The 14,121-nt window shown below is 49.0% G+C and overlaps 1 protein-coding gene across 17 annotated transcripts in view; it reads left to right on the top strand.

Annotated features, from left to right (window-relative positions):
* Positions 1-222: 222 nt before the first annotated feature.
* The window catches only part of KIF1A (kinesin family member 1A), an 87,896-nt gene continuing 73,997 nt past the window's right edge, over positions 223-14,121 (top strand). For all 17 annotated transcript variants that reach the window (XM_084780244.1, XM_084780243.1, XM_084780242.1 and 14 more), the window contains exon 1: positions 223-366. The gene's annotated coding sequence lies outside the window, so the exon portion shown is untranslated. The remainder of the gene's footprint in view (positions 367-14,121) is intronic.

Raw genomic sequence — 14,121 nt, 5'->3', positions numbered from 1 at the left:
TGAAAGGCATTGATGAGCTAGCGGGGATGCTGCATCCGATTCCGGGCGTCTGTTCCCCCCCCCCATTGGTGATGTCACAGCCCAGCCCCAGCCCCCTCCTGCTCCATCCTCGTCTCTTCTGCGGCCGCTATGCCCGTCCCCCTCCTCGCGCGACAAACCAGCTGGCAGCTGAGGCTCGGACGCAGCGCGCAGCCAACCAGCGCATCGGGAGGGGCTTGGGGCGGGCCGGGCCGGGGGCGCGGAGCTCGTCACGCGGCGCCACCGTCACAGCACCAGGAGCAGCAAGCAAGCAGCATCATTTCCAGGCTCCGGGACCCTCTCCGGTGCCAGTGCCCATGCCGGGCCATCGCTAGTGACGCCTGAGAGGTAAGGCTACCGGCCAGCCGGCCTGTCGACATCCGCGACCAACATCCGGCACCTGTCTCTGGATGGCACCCGCACTAAATGTGCATCGGATGGGGGATTCCGGGCCAGCGCCAATGTCCTTGTCGCAGCCCGAAGCGCGGGCTGAAAGCTGCGGCTTCCCTTCCCCCGACCTTCCTCCGCCTCTTCGAAGAACAAAGGGGCGAATTCAGGGGTATCGTTGCTCCCTGCGAAGCTTTTCAGGGCCCTCAGAAAGGACTCCTTTGCTGAGGCGCGACCCTTGGCCCGTGTAGGTGGAGGTCGCCAGAGAGAGGGACAAGCAGATCTGGGTACAGCCTTCTTTTCCCTGTATCCCTCCACTGCAGAGGAGCTACCTAGAGGGATGCGACGGACCCACGGGGGAGGGGAGGAAGAGATACCCAGTAGGGACCAGGACGAGGCTGCCGGGCGTCCGAACGGGGCGCGGTTGCTGATCCAGGCCCTAGGGAAGGGTGCGCGGGGTAGCCGCTCTGGTCCCCGTTGGGGGAGGGCAGATGCTGGAGCCGACAGCAAAACAGGCGGGCGGGGCGGGGGATGCGGCGCCACGGCCAGGCCACCAGTTTAATGCGCACTTGGTGACTGCCCATCACTCCTAGAACTCCTAATGCTCCTCCCTCTAGAGACCCCATTTTCTTCCCAGAAAGACACAGCGCGGAAGGAACCACCCGCAGACACGCCTGGCGGCTACTAAGCCAGCGCCCCAGTAACAGGTGTGGTCCCAGGGCCGGGGGGGGGGGGGAGGGGGCTGAAGGACTCGTCGTCTGGCCTGACAGAGGTCCCCAGGCGTCTGACAGCAGATAGCTCGAGGAACATAGCCAATGAAGACCCTCACTCGCCCTTATTAAGCCGCACCTCGTCTCAACTGCTTCCCAGGGGAAGGCCACCGCCCTCAGCTCCCGAAGGGGCAGGGACCGCATTCTGGTTAAGGGAGAGGGAGGGTCTGCTGTGCTGTGAGGTGCAGGCTGCTGGGGGCCGCAGTTACGGGAGGAGGAGGGGAGAGAGGGATTGCCAAGTCATGGGGCCTGCTGGGCGCCGGCGCGACGTTGCCCGGGCGCGGACCCGTTGCGCGCCCACGTCCCCAGGAATGGGGACTTTTCCCCAGAGGGCCACAGGACCTGTCCCCCAGCGGCTAGCCTTCCTAAGAGGGGACCTCATTGCTGGGATTAAAGGCCTGCTAGGCAAGCGGATTGGATCACGCGCCTGCGGGAGGAGGAGGTGCGGAGAGTTCCTGCTGCGCGCAGGGATGGTGCTAGTCCAATCCCGGGGACCCACAGACTCAGCGCAGGCTCCTGGGGAAGACACGGTCACATCGTGCTGGACGAAGGCGGCTGCCAGGGCAACGTGCCCAGCGCCTCTGTCTTAGGAGGCAGCCTCGGCTGCAGGGAAGCTGTGGGGTGTCGGGGGTGCTGGGACCGCACCTGCGGCGGCCATTTTGCAGGTGTGGCTGGTTACCTGCTCTAGTCAGGCTGTGGGGAGGAGGTGGGCTGGGCAGGTGTGGAGCTGGCAGCTGGGTGAGGGGTGCGGCAGGGTCTAAAGCAGGCCTCAGGGCTGCTCCTGCTCTGCACAAGCATGGTCCTTTGGATGTTCCTTGCTTTTGGTGGGTGGGGTCAATACCCAGGTCTTCTCAGGCAGAGGGTGGCAGGAAGCTCAGCGTCCTCTGGGTATGAAACTGGGGAGGGTTCTATTCTCAAGACAGGGATCCCTACTAGTGGCTTTCTGTTGTAGTGAGGATGGATCTGAAGGGCAGATTGCCCTTCTTGGTTTGTGAGCCATTGGTCAGAGAGGCTGCTTTCTGAGGGCCTTGTGTAAGAGCTTGCACTATGCCTGCGGGGTCCCGCCCTCCTCCCGCACCCCCGCCCCCAACTGCTCAGGCTGTATGCCTCTCTCCTCTTTTCCCGCTGTCCCAATGCCCTACTCAGACAGAACACGGAACCTGCAGATTGGACCAGCCTCAGATAGGTGGAGACCTGTGCTCTGCACAAAGACAGAGCTGATGCGTGGCTAAGCTGGATTCAGGCCAGGTCAGCAGGCAGGAGGGGGGTGGGGTGGGGTCTGTCTGTCGTCTCAGGATCCCCGCCAGTTCTGCGCCCATTTTTTCTGTCTCTTCTGTTGATTGTGTGCTCTGCAGATGTTACAGGGCAGTTCTCCTGCGGGCTTTGTGCGGGGGTTTGGGGGGGGGGAAGGGCAGCAAAGACAGGGTAGCAGGTTAGGCTGACTAGTCCTAGGAAAAGCCCAGGAGGACAAAATTGGAATTCAAGGAGGGTCATCCAGCACAAAACTGTACACTGGCCAAGCCCTTGGACAGAGTCCATCTCTCTAAGAACCCAGAGGGGCTCAGTGAACACCTGTGGAGAACCATGGTCCTGGGCCACTGACCTTGCAGATGAGCATATAATTTGTAGTCCACATGTTCCCCAGAGCGTGGCCAAAACCAGGGCTCTCAGATCCAAGGAGAGAGCTTCCCACAGCCCACACTGGAAGCAGCACAGAGGTTCCCTAGCCCCACCTGATGAAGCTGGCCTGCTGCTTTGTTCCTGAGCCCAACCAAGGCCATGGCCCCACACTTGGCCTCAGTGACCACACTTGTCTCCTGGGGTCATGGTGACTTGAGGCAGGGCTGGCTGAGCTAGGCCTGCTGGTGAGGACACTGCAAGGATGGACGGTTCAAAGTCAGGCCCTTCCGATTCCTTTGCCTCTTGACTCTTCTCACTGCCCACCCCAGTCCCTCCTGCTGGCACTTTGTTCCTGAGCTGTCTTCAGCAAAGCCTTTACACCCTACCTTTAATCTTTTAAAAAAATATTATTATTTATTTACTTTCCTTTTTTAAGTGTACATTGTTGTGGGAGTGTCAGATCTCTTGGAACTGGAATTACAGAAAGCTGAGAGCTGCCATGTGGGTGCTTACCTGTTTTTTTGTTTGTTTTTTGTTTTTTGTTTTTGGAAGAGCAGATTGTGCTCTTAGCTGCTGAGCTATCTCTCCAGCCCCGATACCTTTAATCTTATGCCAGGACAGGGCAAGACATTGAGATGCTCTGGAAGTACCCCCTCCCCACCCATGTGCTGTTTCCTGCTCAGATTTCAGGACTCATGCCCACCTACCCAGATATGCTTACTCTTAGCCAATGCCAGGGACCTGCAGCAGCAACAGCTCTGGTTCTAGAAGCAGGTGGGGTGTTAGGGCCGGTGACACTGAGTAGCCGTATCCCCTGCTCAGGTTGCAAATGCCCTTAGAAGCTGGTTCCCACTGATAACATCTCACCCCTCATCATCCTGGCTTGAGCTGGTGGTAAGCGGGGAAGGCTGGTTGGCAGAGACAGAATCAGGAGTTCCGGCACCCATATAGGACTTACTCGGGTACCACTAACCTTGTGCCGGGACAGAGCTCAAAGGGAGGGAGCTACAGAAGCAGTCAGGGCCATTGAGACCCTAAGAGCTTTATCTTCCCCACATATACACCAGATACAAACACATCATAGCAATTCACATGTGTGCACATCTGCACAGGTAACAGTCATGCACACAGACACACATATGTGGACACATACATTCAGCATCCCTGGACCCCTGCTTTTGTTTGTTTTCCCTATCTGGCTCTTTTCTGGCTAGCTCTTCCCGGCCCTAGATCTTCCAGAAAGGCCTCTTGGATGCCGCCTCCTTCAGAAAGCTCGCTGTAAGTCACCAGCACACAGGATGCAGACCCCACTCCACATCTCTCCTCTCTCCTGTAGGCTTAGGGCGGGGAAGGAAGCAGTGGACCTTTATGTGACAAAGACTGCACTGCGCTATTGTGCATTCTGTATCTGATGCTCTCAGATGTCAGTGAGGAAATAATTCCATCCCCATTACTCAGATGCAGACACAGAGGCTTCAGAGAAGTAATTTTTTACTCTCCCAGGTTCCAAACAATTGCTGCTCTTTTAGTGCCTTCTATCTATCACCCATCCTTCCCCACTGTCCTCCCTGCCCCCCTTTTTTCTTATACCCCCCTTCCTTGCTCCTTCCAGGGGACAGCATAGTGTCTCCTCCCACCATGCAGTAAGACTCGGTGGGTACCATCTATGACATCAGAAGCTCAGGGTAAGCAACTGCTACACTGTCCACTGAGGTGGTCTTTTGGGTCTGTAAATTTTTGAGGTTCCTTTGACAGAACTTCCCTTTGGGTGGAGTTGTAGGGATCACAACAGGCCCTGACTGTCCCTATGGTCCCCTCCCCTTGAGATGCCCTCTGTGTATGGTGATGCCCAGAAATGCCCTAGAGGGGTGCCAGGACTCCTCACTTCCACTTGCCAGCCACCTTCAAGTGGGCTTCAGTTGCCCATCCCACCTGTCACCAGTTCAAAGTAAGACAGTAAGAGACAGGGCCAGTGGGTACCAGCATCCCAGGCTGCTGTCCTGGGAAGGGGAAAACTCAGCTGCCTTGTGTGCTTAGCTCTCACTTTATGCCTGTTTCTCAGTCTAGGGGCAGTGTGGATGCAGGTCCCCAGCATGGGGCAGAGCTGTAGCCACTACAGCTGGTGCTTCCAGGGCGTGGAGGAATGTTGGCCTGGAGTTTTGCTTGCTTGTGCATCACCAAGACTTTTTTTAAAAATACATGTTTTAAAATGTATTTTTATGTGTACATGTGTTTTGTTTGCATGTATGTCTGTTCATTATTGGTACCTAAGAAGGCCAGAAGACAGTGTCCCAGAACCTGTCCCAGAGTTACAGATGATTGTGAGCCACCATGTAGGTGCTGGGAATCGAACCCAGGTCCTCTGGAAGAGCAGCCAGTGCTCTGAACCACTGAGCCATCTCCCCAACCTCTGGCAAGACTTTCTTGGTCAGGGATTTCTTTTCTCTAGACCTCAGATATTCTTTTCTTTAATTGAGTGGCTTTCTTTTGTGTGGTTCTGGAGATCTGTTGAGACTCCTCTTTTCTGACACCCCAGGCCTGGGAGCCACCTCCCTCTTTCTGGCTGATTACAATTAGCCAAACCTCACCACCTTCTGCCTGTTGGTCACTGCCTTCTGTCTGCCTTGAGTTTCTGATTCTTGCCTCTGCACCCCCCCCCCCGGGCTGTCTGTTTATGGTTTTCTATCTTGCTTTGCTGGGGCGCATCCCTGGGAGACTTACTGAAAATGACGCATGAATCTTCGTGTATGTGAGGGGGCTTGGCTCCATCCCCACCCTTCTGTGAGTCATTTCCTCAGAGCTCAGGAGGCTACAGCTTCATAGGCCTGAGCATCCATCCATCCAGGTGCTTATAAGAGCCTTCATTTGTAACTCTCCTGTCTCTGGAATCTTCACTTTCCATGGGATTCTACTTGGATCGACTAAGTGGGTTTTTGTTTGTATCGATGCTTGTGGGCCATTCGAATGGAAGATCAGGTCTCTTCTTCATAGATTTACAGTCCTCCCACTTTTTTTCCTCCTTTCTTTGATTCCAGTGTTGCTGCCTTACCCAGGCCACCCTTCCCACACACATTTGTCACCCTTGTCTTTTCTGTTTCATGGGCGACTTTTAGACTTCTTTTTACGGTTCTTGGTCTGAAATTCTGTATGTCCCTTCTCCGTGTTTGGCCTCTAACACTGTTGCCTTAGTTGATGCTTACTGCTTCTGTCTCAGAGCATCCTGCTCCTATAGCGGAGGATGGCTCTTTCTAAAGGACTTGAGGATGCAAGCTGAGGTTTTTGTTTACTGGTTTGTTTTGTCGGTGGCTTCCCTTTCCCACGGGGCCCATTTACTTTCTGCTGCCTTCCTCAAGCTCTTCACTTTGCACAATTGCTATGCTCATAGATGCTGGAGTCCTCATTGGTACACACATGTCTTGGGAGGCCTCGTGACAGAGGAGTGATGCATCTGCTTCCTGTGAGTGGGGCTCTGACTGAAGCAGGAACCATTGGCAGGCCCAGGTGATGGGTGTCTGCTGCTAGGTTACCCATCCAGGACCAGAGTTTTGGACCCAGCCTCTGCCCTGAAGGTTGTGCTCTTTAATATTTGTGGAAAAAAACCATTCAGCTGCCTGCTGATGGTCCCAGGAGTGTATCCTACTCTGAAGGAGATGGTGGCAGTGGGGTAGAGTTACCTGGTTAGCTCTGTGCCTTTTACCTTCCTCTGGATTCTTTGGGTGCCCAAATGTGAGCCCTGGGAGGAAAACCGCATGAGCACCCGCCCTCTGCATCAACACATCCGTACCCGTTATTCTCATCGCTAGGGCGACTCTGCTGTGCTCTTTCTCTCATTTTATGAGATCTTAGTGTGACTGGTAGGCCTGGTTGTCAGTTGTCTGAGGGTCCCCTTCTCGCTCTTTGGGAGTTTTGGATGTGGACTGGCCTGCTGTGATTCTGCCATTGGGATAGAAAGAAAACTCATTTCAGATTTTGCTCTCACATTCTTTGAAATGATTCAATGTTCAGGGAGAGGAACCTTTTGATGTGCTCTTCAATGTCCCTGGTATGTGTGGTGTGTGTGTGTGTGTGTGTGTGTGTGTGTGTGTGTGTGTGTGTGTGTGTGTGTGTATCAGCCCACTGACCTATCTTAAAGGTAGACAGATCCCTAGGTGTAAAGTCTTCTAGGTTGCCAGGGAGGCCCTTTGGTCTTCTCTGCAGAGTCCCATCCTTCCCTGGTGGCCAAGAGCACCTGCTGCTCATACTCACCCCGACGTACTTGCCTGCCTTATGCGTGTGCCTTGATCCAGGTTCTGTAGCTCTCACACAATATCTGAGACCATGTAACTCACGAAACATAGGGGCTTATTTGGCCCACAGTCAAAGAACACACGGTGCCTGCCTTCGCTCCGCTATAGTGGAGGACTTAAACTGCGTCTAACCACCAAAACTACCCCACTTGAGATGGAGTAAGTGTGCCAGAGAACTTGCCTTTATATTAAAATTGTTCCTAGGATGAGCCATTAAACCACGAACTCGCAAATGGTCCATTTCCTCATCCTAATGGTGCTGTTAACACATGACTCTGGGGAGTCGGTTCGAGCCATGGCTGCATTCTCAGCCATTGCATCATGGTTGTCTCTTGCCCACTGTCCACAGGGATTTGGCCTTTGCTTGCTCTCCCTGTGCACAGCACTGTCCCATGTTGACACAGAAGCCTGAGGTATACAGATGCATCCTGGCCCATGCCACTCTCACACACCGGTAGCAGTCAGTGCCTCTGCTCCAATATGGACCCCTCCTGGCTCAGGAGCCCCCCAAGACAGCTCAGTTTCCCTTTAACTCCGCCACAGCCACATTTCACATTAGCCTTCCCCACCACTGTGCAGTGACACACACTCTCTCTGCCCCTGAGAGAGTTCATCCTCTGGAGTGTAATGTGATGCTGCTGCTGCCCTAATATATATAATGTATATGTATACATACACACATGTGCGTGTATATATATATATATATATATATATATATATATATATATAACAAAAATATAAATTTAATTTTTGGATGCATGTGTATATATGTATGCACATGTACATATGTGTGCAGGTGTTTGTGACCATGTTTGCACATGCAGAGATATGCAGAGGCCAGAGGAGGATTTTGAGTATCCTGCTCTACTATCTCCTCCCCCCATCTTACTCTTTTGAGATAAGAAGTCTCTCACTGACTCTAGCTCACCGTTTTTCAGCTAGACTGGTTGTCCTGCAAGCCCTGGTGACACTTTTGTCTCTGTTACCTGCCTCCTCAGCCTCTGTTTGGATTACAAGTGTATTGGCTTCGTACATGGATGTTGGGAATATGGGCTTGGTTCACATGCTTGGTTAGCAAGTGCTGCTGTCCACTGAGATATCTCCCCAGCTGTGGCTACACACCACATGCAAAGGGCTATATTTACATAGGGTTGTTTCTGATCCTTTCTGCTTACATGGGTGAATTTCTATCCTTTTCTGTATTGCCCTATCTATCTATCTATCTATCTATCTATCTATCTATCTATCTATCTATCATCTATCTATCTATCTATCTATCTATCTATTATCTATCTATCTATCTATCTATCTATCTATCCATCTATCATCTATACAACCATCTGAGATCACATGTAGCTCAGACTGATCCTGGAACTTGCTTTGAGTGGAAGATGACCTTAAACCCCTCATCCACCTGTCTCTGTCTCCCAAATGCTGGGATCACAGGAAGGGGTTCATCACAGCCAGCCTCCCATCACTGTGTTGTACCTCCTGATCTGCATGGGACACATTCCAGTACTCAATGTGTATGCTTTAAACCATGGTAGGACATGACCCCACAGAGACTGTTTCTTCCCATACATGTGTATCTGATAAAGTTTAGTTTATGGGATGAGCACAGTGAGAGGTTAACATTAGTTCATAATAAAGTGGAGCTGTTAGAATAATAATCCTTAACAAATTTAAAACTTAGAAACTGCTTAGTTTTGCAAAATTTCATTTAATAGTCTTAGGTCATGGTTGACCCTCAGGAGTAGCTGAATCCAGATGAGTTAGCTGTTCTTACAACAGACACTCAAGAGAACTGACTTACAAAGGGAGAAGGCTTAGTAAGATTCAGAGTTTGGGTCCAAGGTTGCCTGGCTCCGTTGCTTTGGGCCTGTGTTGAGACATCATAGCAGGAGTTCACTGTGGGCAAAGCCACTTTTTATCTGTTTAGGGGAGAGGAAGAGAGGGGCTGAGGTCCTTCTATTCCTGCTAAATACGTCCCCAGTGACTGGAAGACCACCCATTAGGTCCTCTCCTAAAAGTCACATCGCCTCCCTGTAGTGTAAGCTGGGTTCACATGGGCCGAGGGTGTCCAGATCCGAACTGTAGCCCTCGGGATAGTGAATCCGTGGTCTGTTTCCCTTCACACTTGATCCTGTTGTTCTCAGTGTCTTATTCTCGCACACGCATTTTAAGAAGCAAGTTGCCAAGTTTAAAAGAGAGATTAAGATTTCATTTGAAATTTTACTCACATTTTAGATTAATTTACATAAAAATAAACATTTTTGAGATTTTTGTTTTTCACAAAAGGTCATAGGTCAGGTCAGAGAGGTGGTGGCTCACTTGGTGAATCCAATCCCAGCACTAATAGGGACAAGGAGCTATTGCTTGTCATCCAAGTGGTGGGGAGGTAGGGGCAGGAAGGCTCCTGGGGCACGCTGGCTAGCCTAGCTGCATGGCTGAGCTCCAGGTTCGGTGAGATGGCTGGCCTAGCATGCACCTGCAGGCACCACACGTGTGCGCGTGCACACACACACACGCAGACACATGCTCAAACACTTGCATGACACAAAAACAGACAGGAAAAGGTTGTAGTTCTTTATTTAGATCTTCTGTCATGTTCTGTAAAGTTTTACATTTTTCTTCATGAAAATTTCATATCTTTAGTGATGATCTTTAGTACTTTGTAGTTTGGTTGTTACTTTAAATGATATTGTAAAATGTCTCTAATTCTCTGGCCTGGTGTATATTAACATATAACATAGAACCTATAGATTTCCAACAATCTTGCTGAAGTTTGCGCTTGCTCACGATTTGTGGGAAATTGTGGCATCTATGCAAATGAGCAAATATACTGTGTGGTGAGTACCTGTGCTATCTGTGCCTCCCCCCACCGCCGGCCCCCTCCCTCCCCACCCTCACCCCCGTCTTTGTTTACTGTTTTCCCTGTCTTACTGTGTGGCTGGAACCTCTGTAACAGTTAAGCAGAAGTGTTGGCAGTCACCCTGGGCTGGTCCCAAATTTTTTATAGATGGAACATAATTTTCCAAGTCACTGACAAGTGGAATGTTTGGATGGGTTTCAGTGGATGGCTTCTGGAATCTAAACATCATTTTTTTTTTCAAATATTGCTCATAGGTTTATCTTATGTGAGTGTGGCAGACTACTGACTTAAGTGTGCTTTTAATATCTATTGAGGGTGTCATACATTCCCCTGTTTCTTGGGTGTGTGATGAATCACAGTGACAGACAGCCCTGTTAAGATTTGTGCCACCATTTCAGGAGTTCCAGGCTTCCTTGCTAATTAAATTTTACAAATTAGATTTGTTTATATGTGTGTGTGTGTGTGTGTGTGTGTGTGTGTGTGTGTGCTTGAGAGCCATGGTCATGTCTGTGGATGCCAGAAGACAACTTATGTTCCTTGGTTTTCTCCTTCCACCATGTGGGTGCTTGTCATTGAAGTCAGGTGACAGGCTTAGTGGCAGGGTCCGTAACCCCAGGAGCCATCCTGCCATCTCTGGTGCTAATTCTTCTGGACTCCTGAGTCTATGTTCATTAATGAAATTGATCTATAATATCCATTCTTCTAATTATTCTTGATTAATTTGTCACCAAAGTTGTGTTAGTCTCAGTGAATAAATTGGAGCTGTACACTTTCTCTCTGCATTCCTCTTTTTTGCCCTTTTTCTTGCAAAGTCTATATAAAATTTGAATTAATATGTTTAAAATGTGTGGTAGAACCCATTTATAAAGTAGTACTAGTTTTTTTTAGCAAATTCATATTTTATTATGATATATAATTATAATATTTATATAATAATTATAATATAATAATTACTATTTAGTTTGCTTCTTTTCTTTCTTTCTTTTTTAATCTGAGACAAGGTCTCTCTATGTTGCCTTGGCTGTCCTGGACTCACACTGTAGACCAGGCTGGCCTCGAACTCACAGCGATCCGCCTGCCTCTGCCTCCTGAGTGCTGGGATTAAGGGCTTGCACCACCACGCCCGTCTTTAGTTCGTTTCTTGAGGTAAAGTCTTGCTCGTTGCCCTGGTTGATATCAAACTCCTGGGTTCAAATGATTCTCCTGCCTCAGTCCCTTCAGTGCTGGAAATGCAGACACACACCATGGTGCCTGGCTTGTGGGTAAATTTTTAAATAATTGGCTCAATATAATCTAATAATATAGGGGAAAATGTGTTTCTGCTGTCTTTCCCCTAGTTATAGGCTTTCCTGCTTCTTGCTTGGCACAGCTAATATTTACTGGCTCTAGGGGTAGTTTTTATACTGTGGTCTGAGTGATACATTTTACCTCTAGAACAGGATGGATGCTGCTCTGGCAGGCTGGCAGCTCTCTAGAGGATGGCCTTATCAGTCAAAGCCCATTAACCTTCTCTAGCGTAGACTTCCTGCAGGGAGGCAGAGTCACCCAACTAAGACAGGGTTCTTTGCCTGTGGTTTTCATTCACTGCTTTCTTCAGTAAGCATTAAGGTAACTGTGTCTTGGCGCTTAAAAATCTGACGTCTTTCAGGGTGTCATTCCTGCCTGCTTCCTCCCTCCCTCGTCCCTGGACTCTAGTGAAATTAATTGCTTTTCCATTTGCTTGGCAGTCTATGACTTTGAGCTTGCACATGGCTGACCATCTGCACTGAGGAGACGTGAGAGGGGGGAACTTGGGTGGTGGTGCTTTGAAGGAAGGCCTGTGGCTGTTCTCCCTGGGGCTCAAGACCTGATGCTGAGATCAGCTCGGGTGCCTCGGGTCACACAGATAATTCTCAATTTTAAACTGCAGCTCCATGAGGACAGGCCATGGCCTCAGAGTCTTAGAAACTCCTGCTCTGCCATTCCTTGTGTCCTTGTGTCTGAATGTTGTTGAAGCAATCCCGTGTGTGTGTGTGTGTGTGTGTGTGTGTGTGTGTGTGTGTGTGTGTGTCCCTTTAATGGTGTACTGATCTCCCCAGCCTTGCAGTCACTGAGGGTGTATTTGAAGGATCAGCTATCCTGTGGTGATGCTTGTTGCAGTCATGAGTGGTCTGCTTCCTGCCATGTGGTCCCAGTTCTCTGGTGCCTGGCATCAGCAAAGGCCCTTACCTTCCTGCTGACAGGGCAGCCTTATTTCAGTTGTGCTGTTTATGCACTTTTCATTCATTTTTGCTTCCTGAGTAGTTGCCTCTCTTGTTTCTGATGTGTGTCATTTGTCCTGGATTTCCAGGCACTCTGTAACGTGGGCTAGAAGTGGCTGTCTCCTCTACTCTTTTTTTTCCCTCTACTGAAAATTGTCCATTTTAATGAGAAAACTTAACTCTTGTCTACACAGACACACACAGACACACAGACACACACACAGACACACACACACACACACACACACACACACACACACACACACACAGAGTAATATTTGATGACCAAAAATGAGTCTTGTCCTTGTTTGCTTGGAGACATATGGCTGAGGCTGGCACAGAACTCCAAACTTCCTACGTCAGCTTCCTAAGTGCTGGGATTACAAGTGTGTGAGTGTGTGTGTGTGTGTGTGTGTGTGTGTGTGTGTGATGACACTCAGTTTGGTTTTTCAAGACAGGATTTCTCTGTGTATCCTTGGCTGTCCTGGAACTCACTATGTAGAGCAGGCTGGCCTTGAACTCATAAAGATTCTGCCTCCCCAGGCTAAAAATAATTCCTTTTACATTAATATGCACACAGAAGAACAAAATGATGTACCAAAGTTATTTTAAAAGATCACCAGTTTTTACTTCCTGTCTCAATTTATTTTAAATGTGTAGGGTTTTCATTTTGTTTTGTTTTTGAGGCTTTCTTTCTTTAATAAAATAATAGGCCTGCTCCATCCATTCTTACTATTTTAAACATTGTATAAAGACAGTTAAGATGTTTACCCTTTGCGTTTTGTTTATTTTAATGTCTTGTTTTGGGGATTCATTCGTTCATGCTCTCTATCCTGAAATTCCACTAGAAAAGAGAGTAAACCAGCATGAGGAGAGGAGCTGGATTTCCCATGAGGATAAGGAGCAGGAGAGCACAGAGAACCACAGCAGTCCATGAAAAGAAGAAAACTACCACAAGAAAAATCCTTAAAAATAAAAGATTCTTAATGAAAATAGAAATAAAAATCTTCAACAAATACTCAGCAAGCCAAACCCCACACCACTGGAAAGACAGTATACTATAGTCAAGTGACGTTTTTTGCAGAGATGCAAGGATGGTTCAATATATTTAAGTCACCAAAGCCAGTCACCATCAACAAAACAGAGGACAAAATGTCCTCTCAACAGATAAGGTAAGACAGTTGATGCCTTACCTTCCTTTTATGAAAAACTTCCTTTTATGAAAAACAAACAAACAAACAAACCACACTGAACACATTAGACGCATAATGAACATAATTTAACATGATAAAGACCTTTAATAATAAGCTTGCAACTAACGTTACATTCAATGGGGAAAAGCTGGGAGCTTCGCCTAAGCTCTGGACAAGGCAAAGATGCCAGTCTTTAACACTTTTCTCTTTATTTAGGTTTATTTTACCTTAGGTATTTGAATGTTTCGCTTGCTTGTATGCATGCCTGGTGCTCACTGAGCTCCGAAGAGGGCACTAGATTCCCTGGAGTTATAGACGGCTGTGAGCCACAGTATGGTGCTGGGACTGAACTTCTGCAAGAACGAATGCTCTTAACCACTGAGCAGTCTCTCCACCCTCATCACTTTACAGTGTGATGCTGGGCACACTTTCCAGTATGAAACTTACAAAATGCTGATGAAAGAAATTGAAGAGGACACAATATCAACACGCCCATGCCCACCCACCCCCTAACACACACACACACACACACACACACACACACACACACACACACACCAGGACATCTTTTATTATTATTATTATTATTGGAACAGCAATCATTGTTAAAATGTCCATATCTTCCAAAGAAATTCAGATTCAATGCAACCCCCGTTTAAATGCAAATGACAGCTGTGCCAGCCGGTAGCCCCAGCATTTGGGAGGTGGAGACAAGAGGATGAGGGCGCTGTTCAA

The sequence above is a fragment of the Acomys minous genome, assembly GCF_964271855.1.
Source record: "Acomys minous genome assembly, chromosome: 4".
In the NCBI taxonomy this organism is placed as follows: Eukaryota; Metazoa; Chordata; class Mammalia; order Rodentia; family Muridae; genus Acomys; species Acomys minous.
The sequence above is the reverse complement of the archived record's forward strand: the minus strand, read 5'-3'. Positions and strand labels throughout refer to the sequence as shown.